This window comes from Camellia sinensis, chromosome 15 (assembly GCF_055761805.1).
Source record: "Camellia sinensis isolate YWXY chromosome 15, ASM5576180v1, whole genome shotgun sequence".
In the NCBI taxonomy this organism is placed as follows: Eukaryota; Viridiplantae; Streptophyta; class Magnoliopsida; order Ericales; family Theaceae; genus Camellia; species Camellia sinensis.
In genome coordinates, this window is record NC_138975.1 from 121,890,489 (window position 1) to 121,906,225 (window position 15,737).

Sequence of the window (15,737 nt, forward strand, 5' to 3'; positions counted from 1 at the left end):
TATTATTACAGGCCCCACCTATTATACAAATTACAAATATTCAAAATTTCTAAAATTATGTCACATCATCTAGTAGTATACTAGTTGGTACATTAATTGTTATATAGCATTATTCAATTTTTAATAGTCGGAATTACCTTTTAAACAATAATTGTTCATCATTTATGATTATTTATAAATGAACATGATAATTTGATATTTATTTTGATTTTTAAAACTTTAAAATATCAACTTTCAAATTTAAAAAACTAAAAAATATGTATATGTTGAATTATTTTTGTGTAAAATTGAAAATTTTATATCTATAAAAGAGCATAAGATGAAACATTGATGTACAAAATTAAAAAATAAAAATAAAACTGTAAAAATGAAAAAATTGATAATGTTTTTAGTTTTAAAATTAGAAAAAAAACTATTAATGTTTTATATTTTATTAAATAATTGAATCAAATCAATAAGTAGCACAACAAAAACGTTTAATCTAGTACTTTGTTTTTTCTCATCGGTTAGTAAAACAATTATCTAGAATATTATTATGCAAAATTAATAATGTTCGTAGTTTTAAAAATTAGAAAAAAAAAATAGATAATATTTTCAGTTTTATTAAATAAAACTTATTGATTCAAAAAATCTTAAATATGACATGAGCTACCATAACATTTGTAAGTAGGACTTTTAGATAATTAACTCGTTAAATAAAGGGTAAATTACAATTATACCTTTGAGTTTTGCTTAAAATACGAATCGCTCCTTATAGTTTTGGAAATTACATCCACCCCTGATATTTTTAATTTCATTACAAATAGATCTTTTTATTATTAAATTATTAAGTTAATTAACAATTTTTAATAATATTATAAATATATTTTAATTAATAATTCAGATAATTTTATTATTAGAAGATAGCAATTAAGAATTTTTTTTTATAATTAATTCTGTTAAATAAAAAATTTTGACAATAAAATATTTATAATTTTCTAAATCATTGAGGACAGTTGATATTTTAAATAAATCTCCATAGTGTATTTGCCATTTATCCTAAATAATAAGAAAGCTCTATTGCCGTATCGTTTTTTGCTATTTCCAGATAACGTATAATTACTATTTCATCTCATAAATGCATCTCTCTGGAAAAAGTTAGATCGGTCCTACCAATAACATTATCTGACCTTTAATAATAGGATAAATTATAAATAGATTTATGACATTTGATTAAAATACAAATTACCTCCTATAGTTTTAAAAATTACATTTCACTCATGAGATTTCTATTTTTATAACAAATCGTCATTTTTTATTAATAAATTATTAAGTCAATTAACAGTTTTTAATAATGTTAGAAATATGTTTTAGTTAATAATTTAGGTAATTTTATTATTGTATAGGAAAGTAATTATGAATTTCATTTTTTCAGTTAATTATGTTAAATAAAAAATTATGACAGGGGGTATTCGTAATTTTTTCAAATCACATGAGACAATCTGTATTTTAAGAAAACCTCAGGGAGTGTATTTGTAATTTATCATTAATAATAATGAGAGATTTATTTGTGAATCATATTTAGAAGACTTATTATAAGTTGATAAAGTATTTTTCACTTAATTCTATCAATTTATTATTATTTATTTATTTACCATCTACAAGATATTTTATATTTTAAATCCTAAAAAAATTGAAAAAATTACAAGCCTAAATTTCACAAAATAATCACAGATTTATTAAAAAAAATTAATATTTTAATTACTTTTTTTTTATTAACTAGTAAATTCTCCAAATTTATCCTCCGTCGATTTTGGAATTAACTACCTAATGCCGGTTTAACTGGAGTACGACGAGGGGCGAATCTCCGGTGTGTGAACAGACTCCACGAGGCACACACCATATAAGGCCTTGTTTGGCATGACCTAAAAAAGTCAAAAAGTCACTATCCTATTTAAGTCACATCATCTTATTTAAGTCACATCACTTCTCTAACACATCACTTCTCTAACACATCACTTCAAACCCAACTCATACCTAACCCATATTTCATAAAAAGTCAAAAAATGCACTTATTTAGATCATCCCAAACCAACCCTAAGTTAGGGAGTGCAGTTATCAAAATTTGACAGAAAAAGGGATCATTAGCACAGCAGTGACTGTGGTGCCTCTATTTGAGGTATATTATGACCTTATTTTTATGATCCAAACCGTCAATTTTGTAGGGTTTGTTGAGTACTTCATGCCTACAAAAAATTGTATTAAACAGATATCAACAATTATATGATCACTATCCAAAAAATAAATAATAAGTTTTTCTTTTGAGAAATAGTATAAACAATATGCAATTCGATCATATAGCTATTGATATCCGATTAATATAATTTTTGATAGGTATAAAGTACTCAACAAATCCTACAAAATGACGGTTTGGATTATAACAATAAGGCCATAATACACCTCAAATGGAGGCACCATAGTAATCACTGTGCTTTTAACATAACAGTGACCCAATTTCCAAATTCGACTCCACACTCAAGTCCTCGATACAGTTCATCTAGCACTTAAAAGGCCGTTCTAGGACACTACACCCAGGGACGAATCTAGGATTGAGACTTTGGGAGGACTGCTCTATAGTTTGAAAAATTAGAGGGCTACTCTATATAATTTTGAAAGTATTTAAAAAAAAATTAAAAGTGCGAACTCCTATAATTTTAAATTATTTAAAAATTTCTAGTATAATATATGATATTTTTCAAATTTTTAGAGATACCCGGCGGATCCAACATTGTCTACACCCAACTCTTGGGAGTTGGCCCAGAAAGTGTGGAATTTCTCTTAAAAACTTTACAGAAGATGCTTAAAGTTTTATTTGGTCAAGTTTTTAAATTCTGTTTTTTTGTTAAAAGCTAATTTGATTAAAAAAACTCATTATATTTTTTATTAAAATTATTTTTTAGTGATTAATTTTCAATTAATTTTTAATAAATAATAATAATAAAACATGCTATCAAATCAACCAAAAAGTGTAACGGCAACAAATTTTTTTGAATTAATATTATATTTGAATTTTTTATTTTTTAAAAGAAAAAAATAATTTATACATTTAAGAATAATAATTTTTAAAACTAATTTAATAATTTTTTAAAAAAATGTTGAAAAATCCATTTACAGGAGCGCGTCGCATTTGATCTAAGAATTGTTTGTTTTAATTATGTAGATATAATTAATGAAATTGTTTGATGAGAATGACAAATGCTGCTATTAGCACGTATTTTAGCCTGGGGCTAAAAAGTATGATTTAGGATAGACCTTTTGACTTTTTTGATTTTTTGGTGAGGTGTCCATTTGTAAAATTACCCATTTGCCCTTCATCATACCACGCTGCCTTTGCTTGTCATTTACCTATGTGTCTGTTTTTGTTTCCATTTTTTTTTTTGTTAATAATTATCGGCAAAGTGACAATTTTACCCTTTTTTTAAAAAAAAAAACTTGAGAGCTTTTACAAAATTGTATGTAAAGATGCAAGTTTTGAGTAAAATTTTACATTTTTTCATTCGTTCCAATTTTTTGAAAACAAAATTTCCAAAATTACTTTCTCCCTCCTATATATCATTCAATCAGTTTTTCTCTCTCCTCCCTCCTTCTCAATCACTTGTTCTTTGACAAACATCTTGTCATCTACATCAAATCATACTAACCTCCCAAGTTTCAAAAATATAACCAAACAAATTTTAGTTACTCTCACCCCAATTATTTTTTACAACATTTATCTACAAACAGAAACCAAAGAACACACATAAACCAACCTGTTGGTATCTATTTTCAAACACATCACCTCTGCACGTGTTTCACAATTCGTTACAGAAAATTGTGTACAAATCATAATGCTACCTTTTCCCAACTCATAATAAAAAAAACACATAAATTGAAATTACTACTTGGTAATATACAAAATAAGGCATGTAATCCATAGTACTTTCATGTCTTCGCGTAAATATATCCATATTGTACAATATAATATAAGCACATACATCTTGACTATGGCTGAACTCATAAATAAGCATATGAATATTGGGTTGATTGTATGTTTCTTAGCATTCAGTTATTGCGCATGTACACTAACTTGTCCCGTATGCGAACGCACACCAATGCCATATGGGGGTCCTCATCATGTGCAACTTCCGGTATGTCATTTAGGGATTGTTTGGGTGTCCTAAATAAGTGTACTTTTTGACTTTTTAGACTAAAAAGTTGAGGAAAAAAATATGATTGTTTGGGTTAACTTTTTGACTTTTTATAAAAAAATGTGTATTAAAAAATTGTATAAATTAGTGTGTAGGAGAATATTAGAGTGTGAGTTGTACGGCTATCATGTCTGCAAAGGTGGAATAGATGCTAAGAAGTAATTGTCTCCTTTTTGGGCACTGTACTGGACGGTGTTGTTCGGCTCGTGGGGGCCATCACGGGTCCTATTTTGATAATCTGAACCGTTCAATGTGTAGAACTCATCGAGTACTGTATGCTTGTAAAAAATTACGTTGATCGAATATCGATAGCTATCTAATCAGTTTTTTTTCCAACCGTTAATTATAACACCTTTATTTTTTTATACAAAACTGATTTGATCATGTAGTTATCGATATCCAATTAATGTGATTTTTCACAGACATATAGTACTCGATGAGTTCTACACATTTGAACGGTTTATATTATCAAAACGGGACCCATGATGGGCCCCCACGGGCCGAACAACAGTGCGTTAAAATTGCACCCCAACTGTGCAATTTTTGGTACACAACGCCGCACAGATCTGAGGCTATCAGATTGATGTATTGTAATTTTATGTGTAAAATTAATTTTTTAATATTTTTTTGGTGAATAGTGATAACTTTTTAACTTTTTGAGTAACTTTTTGGCTTTTTTACTTTTTTGTGACATGCCAAACTTGGCCTTAATATTGCCATAGCCTCTTCCTCGTTGCAAATGGGGTTCACAGTTGTTGGATTGCCCGTATTTCGACGTATATAGTCATATAACGCCATTGACGCACCAACCAACTGAACTTGCACATTTGCAAAATCATACCGGGGCATATTTTGAATGAACCCCCATCAATTTTTCCATGCGCCGAAAGTGAGTTCCACCATACTCCGTAACAATGCGCGAATTTGTTAAATAACTCCCTGGGGTTGTTTGTTGTCCTACGTCTTTTAATAACATGGAATTCTTGTTGGTGGTAACAGTTGCCTTTGAATGGTTCTAGATAACCCATGCGGTTCGGATAGCCATTATCCACAAAATAAAATTTGCCTATAACATTTCCAGCAATTCAAAGTAAATACCCCAAAAAATTTTGCATGAGTTTTTTTGTCAATCTTATGTACCAAAAAAAATTTGGAAATGCAATATGATACATTCTTCAGGAGGTGGAAAAGGGACATTTTCATTTGTGGTTATCTCATTGAAAATGTGACTATCGTGTATATTTTCTTCCCATCTAAGCGATACGAAGGTGAAACACATGTCAAAATCACACACGGCTATGATATTTTGAGTGTGACAGTATTTCCTACCAAAATATGTTGGAGAGTCTGGCCTCGTAACCCGTGCATTAACATGTGTTCCATCAATGGCTCCGATACAATCCTGCCAAAAACCCTGTTAAATACACATTCACTTCAACATAAATAAATAAACATACAAAACTGTAATATGTTTTAGCACGTAATGGCAATTTTCTGACATTTTCTTTGCACTACTTCTCCTTCAGGTTTTAATTTTGACTAACAAACATCTCGTCAATAAAATAAACCGATTATGTTACTACTTGTTAGGGTACTTAAAATGGCTGTTGTTCGAATGTTGATGACACCAAAAGCACTGGGTTTCCTACATTTCTATGGAAAATATTTGCCAAACATTAAAGTGAAATTAACTGAGTCATGTATAAAAGGTAGGCATTTCCGTTTAGATCGCACGTACGGATGTATACCATTGTCACGACCCAAACCCGGCCCTATGGGTTTAGCACCGTAACCGGCCAGTAATCCGAGATTACCGAAGGCCTGCCTAACAGTAAACCAGTAAAACAGAGTACAGGGCCTGGCGGAAGCCAATATAGTAAATGAACAATGTCCAATGAGCTGTGACAGTCTACGCATACATGCACAATCATTCAGAACAGGGATCTAATCCCTATTAAACGGTACAGTAACAGTCTATATAGTCTATACAGTAAACAAAACAGTTACAGGGACGGACAGGGAATATTAAAACACCCCAAAGCCGAAGCTTGAACGGCTTAGAACCTCACAGTGAGGCACAGTGGTTGGCTGACAAAACAAAAACTTGCCTGACGCTCCTAGCAGCAGTCCAGTGCCTGAACACCTACATATATATATGAGCAGTGAGCTAAAGCCCAGTGAATAACATAATACGTAAAGAGGTTTAGGATGAATGTCTTTTCAATATTTAAACAGTTCATTGATTCAGTATATCGGTCAGTCAGTTTGTGGCTTATATTGATGCCGTAATAGTCATTTAGAAATCATAGTAATCGTACATGGCACATCCGTTAGCAGTACTAGTAGCAATGTCAGTACAGTAGCAGTAACGGTAACAATATAGTAACAGTACAGTAGCAGTACAGTAGCAGTAACAGTAACAGTAATAGTACAGTGGCAGTACAGTAGTAGTAATAGTAACAGTACAGTGGCAGTACAGTAGCAGTAACAGTAACAGTACAGTAGCAGTAGCAGTAACAGTAACAGTACAGTTCTTATGGACTCAAGAGGTGTCTCGCACAGATTCTAGAGGTGACTCACTTTGTAGCACTTAGTTCCGTGCAGCACTTTGCTCCAAGTTTCACAGATTATAACAGTCATATGTGGTACATCCAGTAGCTAAACAGTACAGTAGGTCTTAATAGACCGGGTCTTAATAGACCAAACAGTGAATGATGGCCATCATATCAGTAAACAGTAGTGGTTCCAACATGGGAACCGACAGAGATCTCTGTAACAGTAGTTGTCAATAACAGTAGTTGCTAAGGATGCCACAATACAGTTCAGAATATAGGTCATACATTCATTCATTCAGTTAACCATACCGTTCAGAAACAGTTCAGTTTAATTGTTCAGAAGATAATCAGTTTGAACATATCTTTACACAAATGTTACTCACAGAGTTCTGGGCTATAGTAAGCTAGAGCGTGTCTCCCCAGTCGCCAACCCTACACAGTTAACAGATTGAACACACACTAAGCTACACAGTTGGGAAAGATTAACAACTTAATCCCTAATGCCTCGGCGTGTTCTACATCTATATCCTCAACAAGATGTCTTAAACTAGGCCTAATAACGCCTAGAATGGGATGAGGATGCAAAGATGCACATTTAAAACATTTTCAGAAAAACAGAGTCCCGCTCGAGCTCAAGTTTCCCCGCTCGAGCGGTCATGCAACAAAGGTCTCCGCTCGAGCGTACATTACTCCGCTCGAGCGGACTGTAAAACAGTGCAAGATGCTGGGAGCTCGAATTCCCCGCTCGAGCGCCACTTTCCCCGCTCGAGCGGGAGACCAAAATCTGGAAAATCCAGATTTGAACTCCAATGCTCAAATCAAGTTCCAATGCATCAAATTCGATCCTTTTGGGCTAATTTTCTAGAAAACACTTCAAAACTCATAGTATAGCATGTTTCAAAGATCAATTTGAGAAATCAAAGCCCAAAGGTAGTTCAATTAAACATGATTTCAAACCAAGTTTCAAGAACAACAACTCAAATGTTACATGCATGATCTTAAATCATCTTCAAAGCTTTAGTGCTGTTTCAAAAGAGCTCAAACCTTCAAAAACAAGATGAACTCATGGAGTATGACCAAAAGATGGACATGCATGTGAGGTATTATGAACTACAACCTCAAAACTTCAATATATGTACATGCATGCAACCATTAAGCTTTAATTCAACAACAATGAACCAATTCATGACTTAGTTCTACAATGAAGCATGAATCATGCAAGAACAACTCAAAGACACCATCAAGATGATGAATGATCTACCTTGGGTGTAGAATTAGAAGTGAGGGAGCTCAAATTAGTAATCAACCTTCAATTCTTTAAGCAATTCTAGCCAATTCACCATGAAACAAGTTGAACTCAACTCTTCTAGCTCCTCTCTCTCTCTAAGGTCGGCTAGAGCATCAAACAAGGCTGAGGAAATGTTTGTTTCAAGTGCGCACAAGGCTCTAATATGTTATAATAAGAGGCCCACTAACAATGGCAATTTGGTAATTAAGCCTAACTCTTTAATTAGCTTGTTTTAATCTAATTTAGCCATACCTAATCAGTTTTCAGGTAAATACACCATAAACTCACATTAATTATGAGGATTATAAAACATTAATCGATTCCCGGTTCGGCCGCCGATAAGGCCTTCAATTAGCAGTTTAAACATAAAACATGAACAGATAATCAAACAATCAAACAGGATAGGTTATGCATTTAAACAGATACAGTCAGTCAATTAATTCCAGACTCCAGTCAGTCAGTTCAGTACTTTTAATCAGCTCAATTATCAGTCATAATCAATTCAGTTTAACGGTAATCAGTGTCTATCGGTAATCAATCAGTCATTAATCGGTAAGCAGTATGAGGGTTGTTACAACCATGCTGACTATACGTTGGCTTGTAATGTGCAACAGTGAACTCCTTCATCACCGCTAAAACATTATGCATATGCCGGGACACTGTCTCCCCCTAATGTTGAAACCGTTCTTGGATTTCGTGATTCTAATACCCTCTTAACACGTGAATAAACATTGCAACGCTTTCTTGAACGAACCATGTTTGTCAAATTGTTTATGCTTTCCGCTATAATTGACGCACCACTACTTGTTGCCTTCTTCGACTTTGCATAACTTATTAACGGAGTCTGTTTTCTTTTCACCGCAGTTTCAACTGGTTCCACTGAAGAATCTTGTTCCACATCGGCTGCACATGCGAGGATCAGATCAACGAATGGCCGCAATCCTATACTGGCAACTAAATCAAATTAAACAACTGCAGGTTCAGCTACTGTCTCTCCCGGGGTCCAATGGTGCTTACCTGTATGACCGTTTCCATCAACTCATGGTGTTTCAAAAAAAATTTCCTAAGCTTTACACATACCTTGTTTGTTTGAAAGATGAAAATTTCAAAACCACATTGTTATTACATGCAATATGAGTAATTTTTACTACCAACAGTCACAAATATAAATGGTAACCGAAATATATGAAACAAAACTAACATGCATAAATATAAATTTACTTACCGATTCCATCATATCCCACCATGCATTAGACGCCTGAAACAAACCAGTTTCGCTGTCAAATCCAATCCCTGAGATGCCTTTGCTGGAATCCATCAACTTCTTCCAAGCATTCCATTTCTTTTTTAGACTCATATATTTATTCTTCAACAATTTGAGCCCATGTTTTTTTCCATGTTTTTTTTTTTCCCCAAATTTCTTTGCCAATGACTTGTACCCAGTTTGGCTTAGGACTAGGAATGGGCGATTCCCTTTTGTAATCTCATCGGCAAATTAGTTGTAAGAAAATCCGGGTTGACTCACTATCCCAGGATGCCTTGTGGTTGAACTATTTTTGTGTTTCTTTAACACTGCTAGACTTTTTTGTTACAATGCCTTTGTTTTTCGAAGGGGTACGAGGGGAAGTACGTATGGAAGTCATTTGGACTGACTAAAAATATATGCAAAGTAATTTACGGGCCGAATTGATAAGAAGCACAAAATTACATGGGAATGACTAATATATAACAATTGCACAGTAATTAAAACCGATTGGTTGCTACGTTCACAATGTATAACTATTTAACATAAGAAAAGCAACACATAACATTCATGCAGAATGAGTGGTCATAGGAATACAAACAGTTGTTACATAATTTCGTTCCAGTAAAGTATTCCTTAACGTCTCCCTCAAACTATTTTACAAACCAAAGGCGAAAGTATATTGATTACAGTTAACATCATTACAAAAGTTATGCACTCCAAACACAATGTTTGATTATATATGCAACAACAAAATGACTACAACAATGCACAACACAAAGACAATGGTTTTAAGGAGATGCAACGAGTGTTGAATGTGTATGACATCATCTTGCAAGTGCATAACAATGTCATTTTTGGAGGACGTATAGTCCATGCTCTGTCTCCTTGGTTCTTCGCACTAACCAATCCAACTAACACAAGGCTGATGAGTGAAAATGCCGAATTTATTAGTCAATTGGTTCGGAATTAAATGCAATTATGGCCGTTATTGAATTAGGCACTCACCACAAGGCGAGGATAAGCAAAGTACGAACGCCCTGGATTTTTGTTGGATCTGAATATCTTCACAACACAATGACTGTAGCCACAGGCATACATCCGACGTGTCCAGGTTGTGGAAATAGCAGTTGAGGTAAAAGAAGCCATTCGTATGTTTTCTGACAGTATAAATGACTACTACACTAAATATTGTTAAAACGTAGATGCGACATAATTCATAGTTAAGGAATTCATTATGTATAAAATGACAAATGTCCCCATTTGTTTGTAAAAACATGGGTTTTTACAAAACGAACTAATTTGACAAGTACAAATAATTTGACAAATACTAAACCAGAAGCGTGTAAATAATTCTAGTGCAATTCATATTATTTATGTATAGGGTTCAACTATAGTAACAACTGAAACGAAAAATCTTTTTGTTATAGTATGTTTCATAATAAATAACCTTTCATAAAAACCAATCTTTAACAAACAAATTTTACTACTCTGTTGTTATAGTCTGTTTCAAAAATTGTAACAAATGCAACCAAATAGTCTGTTTTGCTAGTCTATTGTATTCTAGTGCAATTCATAATCTATTACTCATCAAATACATTAAGCATTAACCCTGTAATCGTATGTTTTAATACCTAAGTGAATATATAGTTATCTTAATCAAAACCTGATGAACATTAGAATGAGAGTAGGTTGAAAGTGAATGACATTTGGAAATGCATATTACAAAAATTGTCAATGTCAGATTTTTTAGCCTTAACTCATAAAAACCAATTTTAATTCCCATCAACAATCAGATCACAATATGTAAAGCTTCCAACATCAACAACAATAACCACCAAAAAAACAAAAAAACAAAAAATTGAAAAAAAAAGAGAAGGGAAAAAAAGGGGGAAAAAAATCACCAAAAGGGGGGGGGGACCCCATAATACATGTGTTCCACCAAATTTGACATTGAATCTGAAAAATAAAAATAAAAAAATTGAACGACAGATGCAAATTCGTATTACAACAATTTTCATTGTCATAAACACCAATCTTAATTCCAATCAATAAGCAAATGACAATATCTAATGCTTCCAACACGAACACCAATAACCACCAAAAAAGAGGGGGGGGAAATACATGTGTTCCACCAAATTTGAAATTAAATATAAAAAAAGAAAATATTTGAAAGACAGATTCAAATTGGTTTTACAACAATTTTTAACGTCATATTTTTTACCCTTAACTCATAAAAGCCAATCTTAATTCCCATCAACAATTAGATCACAACACATAAAGCTTCCAACATCAACAACAACAACTAGCAAAAAGGGCAAAAAAAAAAAAAAAAACATATAAACATATGTTGCACCAAATATGAAATTGAATCTAAAAAAAAAAATTTACTAAGAAAAGATCCGAATTTCAGTCCATAAACAGGACATGTACAGAATGGTTTCAAAAAAAAAAAAACAAACGACAAAATTTCCCATAAATCGGCATATACCGAAGTGAAAAATGAAAGAGTTCGACAAAAAAAAAGCAACATACCACGGATGAGGGTAATTTTGGAGAGCAATTTTGTACAGATAAACAAAACACATGTGTTCAACCAGAGTTTATGCAACATCCAAATCCTATCGGGGTTTTCTCAAATGCCAAACAAACAAATAACATCTACACTCCAAAATTTTCGTTTTTAATCAAAACCACAGCAGATCAGGTTAAAGGAGATCAAACCAACCAAAAATTAAAACAAAATTTGTGTACCTGAGGATCGGTGGTGGCGAGGAGGCGATGGTTGCAGTGTCGCCGCCGATGTGCAGTCCAGTGGGCTTGGGCTATGGACAGCGTCAGTTGCTGTTCTTCTTGGCCGACGGCACTCTTCAATTTTCACCTCCTTCTTCGACAACAGAAAGCCCTACGTGAGGAAAAGTGTTTGGCTTGGTTTGGTGCTGTTGTACACAAACGGATTGGCAATGGGAGTACTTTGGTAATTTACACAGACCTTAAAACCACACAAAAAGTACGTGACTCTTTTTTGTCTATTGTGGCTACTTTAGCATGTTTTGGACGTTTGTGACTAATTTAGCCCAAGTTTGTCTTGTCAAACGAGCTCTTAATTTTTTTGAACCCCTAATTCTCACTTTTTTTTATTACAATTATACCCTGAAATAAAATTATTTTGTGTGTTTTGTTTGAGTTTTTTGGATTAAGTTTATTGAAAATTGAGTTTTTTGTTTTTCGTATTTTTTTTTTGTTTTTAGTGAATAGTTTTAAAATTTTAAACATTTATTTATTTAGTTTTTAGATACACCTTATTTAGATGTATCTAAAAAGTAAAAAAATTGTGAAAAAATATTTTAAACAGTTAATAAATACATAAAAATATAAAAATATACTGAATTCTCGTATTTTTTTTTGTATTTTTAGTATTTAGTTAATTTTTAAAAGTTTTTTTTTTTTACAAAAATTATACTTTTATGTGTATTTATGTTAGGTGTGTCTAATTTTTTTAAAAAAAAAATTGCTTAAAATATTAAAAAAATCAGTAAAAACAAAAAAACACGAAAAACAGCAAAGTAGAATTTTCTGAAAAGTGTATTTGAAAAACCAAAAACAAGCAAAGTGAATAGGTTTTTTTGGTAACTTTTTGACTTTTTTACTAAAGTATGACGTTAAAAAAAAAAAACTAGTATATTTAGGATGACTTTTTTATTGTTTACAAAAGATGTGCAAAAAATAGAGAGAAAATGAAATCTTTGGCTCTGTTTAGAATGATTTCCAAACTATATTTCTACCCCCACATTCTAACATAATGTTTGATACCACACTCAAATCACATTTCCAAAACATTTACAAAACTCTGTCTGAGACGCAATTTTTCAAATTTTTTTTTTTTTCAAATTTGGCCTAACTGGTCGTCCTACCGGTTGTTCGGCTGGTTGACCGGAACGACGCAATTTTTTTTTTGTTGCAATTGACATATGTTAATTTTTATATATTCGAAACAAATATTTTCTAAATTTTTAATTTTTTTTATGTGCTTTAATAGAATTTTGAGTTGTATGTTTGGTCATGAGTTATAAGTTTTTGTATCAAATATTATATGTCACGTCAAAAATTACTCACTCAATTCAAAACTCTTTCACTAAACAAATTTTCCACACTCAAATCATAATTTTAAAACTTACAAACTCAAAATACAACTCATACTCTCAAATCATATTTACAAAACTCTACCAAACGCAACTTTTGACTTTTTTGTATAAGTTGTTGTTGTTGTTTTCTTTTTTTTGTGACTTTTTGACTTTTAGATTAAAAAGTAATGTTGTCAAACGAGACATAAATAACAAGTTTTAATGGAACACTCACCTACTAAATGAAAACAATTAGAATGACACTTTACAATATTGCACACTCACTTTCATCCCCCTCTATACATATTCTTTACCAACTTAAACCTTAACCATATTCTTCTTCATCACCATCCTAAACCCACATATTCATATTCAATGAAAAACATTTGAAACCACCTAACCAGTTAAAGTTTTGTTTGGTGGTTTCAAATCTGTTTAGTGTTCCAAATCAGTTAACATTGCAAACAATCCTATCACAGAATCCGAGTTTCTACATTTGTGGTCGTTTTCACCATTTGTTGATACTTATAGAGCAATGGAGGATGATGACAACAACTCTAATAGGGTTGGCGTTGCATTTGTAAGTTTATCTATCTTACATTTACGATTTTGGGTCATTTTCGGTTCAATACTGATTAGCCGGTTGTTAAGGTTTTTGTTCAGTAATACAGTACTGAAACTGAAACATTTAATTCAATAATATAGCTCTGAACATAAACATTTTGTTTGACACTGAAATGCCAAACGATTCCATTTTGTAGGATTTTTTTTCCATATTTCTGTTTTTAATGAGGGTTTTTTCCCTTTAAAATCCTTTGTATCAAGGGTTTGCCCTGAAATATATATATATATATATATATGTGTGTGTGTGTGTGTGATGGGGAGTTGAAGGTTACTTGAAAGAAGAAGAAAGAGACTATCGAAGAGATTTTTGACTGAGATACCATCGTTCGCGGTGACAAGAAAAAAGAGACTATCGTTTATGAGAGAAAGAGAAGAGAGGGATAATCAATTCGTCTCTCAATCGTTTATTATTCTCAATAGTCTCTTAATCATTCATCGTTTACTGAGAGAAGAAGAAGAGAGGGTGTGCAAAATTAAGCGAGTGTGCACTTGGATGTGATGATATTATGAATATGGGTAAAATTAGTATTAAGTGGAGTGTTCAAAGAAATCTTATTAAAATTTAGGGTTTAAGGGGTTCAAAGAAATTGAGAGTCCAAAAAAATTAGGTAAGTGCTAATAGTAGCCCTCCAAATTTATTTTGAATAACAAATTAATTTTTTTTCATTTTTACCCGCGACAACTGAATTGTTAGTTTTCAGTCGCTGAAAAAGTTGTCAGAGGTAGTTGGTAGTGGCAATCAACGGTGGCTAGTAGTGGTAATATAGATATATAGGTGACGTGTGGACAAATAGACAAATAAGTAAAAATAATAATGTGTTCGGTTTGAATTTTTTGGATTAAGTTTTTTGAAAACTAAGTTTTTTGATTTTTGTGTTTTTTTGTTTTTAGTGAATATTTTTAAATTTTTTTTAAATTTTTTAGATGCACTTTACTTAGATGCATCTAAAAAGTAAAAAATTTGTGAAAAAATATTTTTAAAAAATAATAAATACATGAAATATAAAAAATGTACTAAATTCTCGTATTTTTTTTTGTATTTTTGGTATTTAGTGATTTTTTTAAAAGGTTTTTTTCATAATTTTTTTACTTTTTAGGTATATTTATATTAGGTATGTCTAAAAATTTTAAAAATTGTTTAAAATATTAAAAAAATTTAATAAAAATAAAAAATACGGAAAACAAAAAAATAAAATTTTTTAAAAAGTATTTTTAGAATAATTTAACTAAGCAAAGTGATTACCTTTCAAATTATTATTGTAGCCTTGTTGGAGATGAGTGATTTTGGCTAAAATAACTAATAAAAATAAAAACGGAAATGCCTGAGGCCTCGAATCTGAGGCCTCGAATTTGCCTCGAATCCTATTTTTTTTTTTTTTTTTTTTTTTTTTTTTTTCTTTTCTTTTAACTTAAGACAGCTAGTTGTGTATTTTTTTTTTTTCTTTTCTTTTTGCAAGGATAGTTTATGTATAGGGATGTGATAAAAAATTAGATATTTTGCAAGTGAGTTGGGTTAGACTGATTGAATGATAAAATTGACTGATAAATTTTTTTATTTTATTTTATTTTATTTATTGGGCTGTGTTATTTATTTTTATTTTTTTTAAAGGTAGTCATATGTAGGGGTGTGCCAAAAAATTAGACATCCTGCACCAACTCATCATACAAAATTATATG